Source organism: Aptenodytes forsteri, unplaced genomic scaffold (assembly GCF_000699145.1).
Source record: "Aptenodytes forsteri isolate BGI_AS27 unplaced genomic scaffold, ASM69914v1 Scaffold229, whole genome shotgun sequence".
Lineage (NCBI taxonomy): Eukaryota > Metazoa > Chordata > Aves > Sphenisciformes > Spheniscidae > Aptenodytes > Aptenodytes forsteri.
Window position 1 is genome coordinate 3,398,166 of NW_008795863.1, and position 5,781 is coordinate 3,403,946.

Genomic DNA, 5,781 nt, shown 5'->3' on the forward strand with positions numbered 1-5,781 from the left:
AATCAACTGGTATCCAGTTCCTCAGTATCCATATAGGTCCATGAGGTCAACAGAACTCTACAGCTGTAGGATGTTTCTATTTTTTAAAAAGCGCAAAAATGCATATGTCATAAATTCATTCAAAGATCAGCAAAACTCCTTGGATATTTCTCTTCTGCTTCTACAGAATGGATACAGTGCATCCCAATGCAGCCTTGACACAAGATTTAGTGCTTTGTTTATGCTGTGTTTAAGAGTTTGTATGGATTTTGTCTAAATGGCTGCAAATCAGTGAATTTTATTCAAAATGAACTCTCACTATTGTTTGCTTAGCTGAGAGACATTTTGCTGAAAAGCCAGAAGAGTAAGGGTGACAGTCTGCTCAACAAACTGCCTTTCCTTTTGTTCTGCAGAGAAAACATTGGGACATCACTGTTTGTTTGTTTCTTTTTTTGATCCTGCTTCAGTCAGTGGTATCAAAAGATACAGCTTCAAGATGACAAACCGGATACATACACTTGGGACAGTAACACGGGTTCAACAGTACCGATGAGAAGCATGCAATTAAGAGGGAGCTTGATTTATGAAAAGTAGACTGATTAAACCCGAAATATGCAGACATATATGCAGGTATTTAGGTACTACCATTATTCCATGTAAGGATGGGTTATGGACTTTTTTTTTTTTAATTTGTTTTAAAGAGGCGAATTCATAGAATTCAAAGCTACATTCCCCTTCATGGTGCACTTGTTACTACAAACAATACCTGTCTTGTAAAGGGGTCTCTGTTGACAATGACAGGCCTGAATAAACACTCAGCTGGCACATAGGTTTCCATTAGCTCAAGTTTACATGCCTTGTCATGCTTCTCCAGCTGTCATTTGTCACCGCAGTTTGCACAAGATCAGCAAACGCTATTCTCCCACAAACTTTCCCCCATTTCTTTCTTAGGAAGGAAAAAAAAAAAAGGTGTGTGGGGGGTACGAGGACAGCATAATCACTTCTTCTGCAGGGCACTCAAGCTTTGCATGGAAGAGCAGCTTCAAGTCTTCTATCCTCAGACCAAGAGGACAGCCCTGCTGTGCAGCGGTCTCCAAGGCAGCTATCCCAGCATAAGGCTGCGCTCGGAGACAGCATTATGAAGCCAGAGCCCCAAAGTGAAGCACAGCCAGGCTGGGGGGTTGTTTCAGTAGTACTTAACTGGCCACAGAGCCTTGGTGCTACTGACAGATCTGCAAGCCTAGCGGTTGTCAGAAATCATCTGTTTTCAGCTTTCTCTGACCTTAAAGATATATAGAAATTTCTTTGCTCATGCTGGGCTACTGGGTGCTTGTGCATATTCCTCACAGGGACAGGGTAATTCAAAGGCTGGGCACATCGGGCAACTTTAGGTATACACAAACGGCATGTACATACAAACACAAAACCCCCAAAATATTTAAGGATTTTGGCATAAAACCCATCTCTAAAGAAAAGACAGTCCACTCAGTGGCATGTTCATAAATGTGCTCCAGAGACTGACCCTCACACAAAGCAAAGCTTCAGCTCAGGCTGTGGGCTTGTGATCGACATCTGATGAGGAGACGTAGGACGCTTTGTCATTGCTCCCCCCAGCACAAACGCTGCCCTTGGCTCAGTCTGGTTCCAGTTTAGAAGTGGCGACATTTGGCGAGTCAAAGTGACCTCAGCTTCATTGAAACTCCCCGCTTGCTATTAAACAGCCAGCAGGGATTTACGGGAATAGCAGGAACCAGATGGGAAAGCACCAGGACTGGGGACAGTGGAGCTACAGATCCAAAGGTCATTACTGCTCTGTAGGGAGTGCCTGAGCCACATGTGTGCTAGTCCAGCCCCCGGACTAAATAGCAGCTGCAGAGCTCAGTGGCCTGGGGAGAAAACCCCCTTTCCTTCCCAGCCTGCAGACGGCCCCAGCCCTCCCCAGGCTGTGTCTGCTGCGATGGGCATTTAACCAGCAAAAGCACCTGGAAGTCAGGCTGCACGTGTTTGTTTTTATGAGGAGGGGCAAGGGGTTAAGCAGCAAAGCAGAGATGGAAAAGCAGATGACAAGCCAGTTTCGTGGCCCTGTTCTACTCTCCTGGTGCCTCTCCAGCAGCACCAGAGCTGCCACCTCCCAGCAAAGCCTGGGTGGCTGCTTACTCCCGGGTCCCAGCCCCTCTGAGCTGCCCACAAGGTGTACGTCAGGGCCAGGGAAAGGGCATGGCAGCAGTGGCCCCCCCGGCAGTGTGGCTTTTTAGAAAGGATGGGAAAATAAGACTGTTTCATTGCGGCTTTCTTTGCTGTTAGGAGAGGAGGGCAGATTCAGGCCTTTTCCAGGGGAACATTGTTCAAGTGAATCACACATGCTCCCCCTGCTAAACTTCTATTAAACAGGTAAGACCAAATGCCAGGCAGACACTGCAGGGATGGGTTTCACAGCCTGCTGCCCCAAGGGCTGGGGGAGTGCACTGCTGCGGCGGGGGGCCCCGGGCCCCCCCCCCCCCGCTGTCACCACCGGGTCACCGTGTGCCACCGCCAGCTCCCAGTGCTCCACTGGGGGGACCCGTGGATGGATTTGTCCATACAAACAGGTTACGCTCTTTCCCCGTGATGTCACCTGACTACAACAGCGGTTGTTAAAACAGCTCTGAAAGCCCCATTTCCATACTTTTGGGGCAGGCACTTTCCTGCTGCCTTTCCTCCTCTACCACTACTTATCCTCTCTGCCAAAGCATACATCCAATGTGTGCAAATGATGAAACAGCTGGAGCCCTGCAAAGAGCTAAAGCCATGCAGCCTAGCCCTCAAGGGCAAACTGACCCTGACAAGGAATGCTAGAAAATCCCAAGATAAATCTGTGAAAGTAGCCTTCAAACAGGATTTGGTGCCACGGCCTCTGTTCATCCTTAGATGTTATTGCCCCTTTGAGCAGGATGAGCATCAACACAGGGGGTGGCGGACCTTTGTCATGCAGCAGGAATGTTAACATCCTCCAGATTTAAACGGCGCCATCTGAAGAGCAGTTCATGTTCTGAAATTAATTTTTCATGTGTACATCATGAGGTCCTAATAAAAATGTTAAAAAACTGTCTTTGTTGTCCTCTGATCCCAACAGGACTCCCTTCTCCCTTGGCATTTCTCATCATTGTTGTTGTCTGTGGACGACAAGGTGGTTGTTAAGGTTATGGTACCAGCTTCACAAAATGAGAAGGATTTAAAAAAAAAAAAAGAGAAAAACAAAAAGACAAAACAAAACAAAACCAGAAAGAAGATTTTTGTTGGGGGGGGGGGGGAAGAAGAAACAGAAATGTGCCAGGAAGCAATATAAAAAGAAGCAGGGATTTTTGATGTTTTCTTTTCCCTCCTCCTTCATTCTTGGCTGAATTATAGGGCGTAGCATAGTATTTTCAAAGCATCTTTTACAAACTTTATTTAGTTCAGTGATTCACATTTCCCAAGCAAGGTTAACCAAAGGGAGGGATGTTTCTCCCCTTGCCCCTAGCTGTTCCTCAACTTTCAGCTAAATTGTATCACATCATTGTTAAAAATAATTGCCAGAAAGGAACCTTTCCTGATCTCCTCCAACAGCATTGTTTTTCCCAACAATGTGCAGGATGGTTCATTACTTATTCATTTTAGAGAGTGATTTTAAAGTACTTTGCACAATCTGAAGCCTCAAACTTGGATAAGACAGATGCAGCCAGTTAAGACTGAGAACTTCATGGTCATTGCCCACCAGAGCTTGTCGTCTTCTTCCAAACACACACCCCGAGTCTGAAAAGGCAAAAAGTTATGTATATGTCAGGCGACTTTCTCTCCTAGACCGAGTTGAGCACTCCCTGGGAAAAGCTGGAGCTGAGATCAGATGCGCAAGAGAAGACCTCAGAGCTTACCTGGGACTTCTAGGCCTACACAGACACAACCTGAATCTCCATGCTCCAGCAACCCACCTGAGCAGCATAGGCTGCAAGCTGAGGCTGTGCTTGGGATGTGCCTCACTGTGACCGCCAGGACCACAAAAGTGCCAGAGTGTTGAACCCTCATCAGCTGGCAGGATTTATTTCCTCTATTTGCCATGCAATACCCTACACCACTCTTGCTGTCCAGTACTTGCTGCTGGACTCCCAGCTCATGACCCCTGCAGCTGGGAGAATATCCCCCAAAATTCAAGCAAGGGCTGTTTGAGGGGCTTGCAGTCACTTACCTCATCAGTTCAGCCCAATCTCTGCACAACTTCTCATCCCTTCTGGCTCCACATTAGGGGGAAGAGCAGCAGCCATGTCAGGGCTCCAGGAGAGTGAACATACATATGGGTGTTGGGGGGGGAAGCTGGATACTCATGGGCATGACAGGCAAGGCAGCTCAGTCAATAAGAGAAAAGGTTTGAAAAATCCAGTATCCTTTAAAGAATATCTGAATACTTTTTTTTAAAAAAAAGAGTAAGATCAGCATAGGAAAATTTTACCCTTTCCTGCTTCCTTTTCACTGACTCAAAGAGAAGCTTCTGCTGTCTCCACAAGAAACAGCTGTAAGGTCAGATTTGTTTGAAGGGAACGGAGAGGAGAGCCTCTGGTTTCTTTCCAAAAAAGCAGTTTATTTTAGATTCACAAAAGGTCAAGAAGAATAAATTGCAATGGATACTCTTCCTGTGTAGCCAAACATGTTTCCAAGCAGAAACATGATGTTATAAAGAAACAAACAAGTAAATATAAGGAGGCTGAAGAAAAGCCCAACCCTCAAACATTTTTGACTGCAGAATGGTATCACTCTCACATATGCTCAAGGAGCAAAATTACTTTTAAGGCGCGGGGGGGGGGGGTAGCTGTGACTTAGATAAGCATAGAGGCTTACTTTTGGGGGATAGTTACACATCGGAACAAACATCCTAGCACTGAATGAAAATCTGCTAGCATGGCTTAGTCTTGATCTCTATTGCAATCCCTTGTACAACAAAGGAAATCGTGTATCAGCCAGAAAACCCATAGCTCTGCTGGAAAGTGCTGAATGCACACAGTAATATATGCAGTCTGTTACCTACAGTATATGAGGTTTATTTAGGTCCTTCACCCCTGATCTGCATGCTCTAACAGCAGCATGTTTAGCTGTTTGGATGCTTTTATTCCGACATGGTTTCCTTCAAACGGGCACATGTAGCTCCATTTCACCAAGCGATGGAGAAAAATGCAAAGGATTACCTGGAGGACGTTAATCTACTTAGATTGTAAACCAATGTTGTGCTTTAACTCCAGCCGGCAACTAAGCACCACACAGCTGCTCGCTCACTCCCCCACCCCCAGCAGGGTGGGGAGGAAGAGAATTGGAAGGGTAAAAGTGAGAAAACTCATGGGTTGAGATAAGAACAGTTTAAACAGTTTAAACATTGAAATAAAATATAGTAATTATAATTATAATAATGAACTGTAATGAAAAGGAAAATAACAAAAGAGAGCGAAATAAAACCCAAGAAAGACAAGTGATGCAAGTGAAAACAATTGCTCACCACCAACAGACCAATGCCCAGCCAATCCCCGAGCAGCGGGCCTCCAGCCAACCTTCCCCCTAGTTTTATTGCTGAGCACAATGTCATATGGTGTGGAATATCCCTTTGGTCAGTTGGGGTCAGCTGTCCCAGCTGTGTCCCCTTCCAACTACTTGTGCACCCCCAGCCTATTCGCTGGTGGGGTGGTGTGCGAAGCAGAAAAGGCCTTGACTCTGTGTAAGCACTGCTCAGCAGTAACGAAAACATCCCTGTGTTATCAACGCTGTTTCCGGCACAAATCCAAAACATAGCCCCATACTAGCTAC

At 46.0% G+C, this 5,781-nt stretch overlaps 1 long non-coding RNA gene across 1 annotated transcript; it reads right to left on the reverse strand.

The window, feature by feature from the left end:
• Positions 1-3,377: 3,377 nt before the first annotated feature.
• On the reverse strand, positions 3,378-4,538 carry LOC103902972. Its single transcript, XR_657816.2, has 2 exons — positions 4,181-4,538; positions 3,378-3,750 (listed from the first exon to the last, which is right to left on the reverse strand). It is a non-coding gene; the product is annotated as an uncharacterized LOC103902972 (long non-coding RNA).
• Between the last annotated feature and the right edge of the window lie 1,243 nt (positions 4,539-5,781).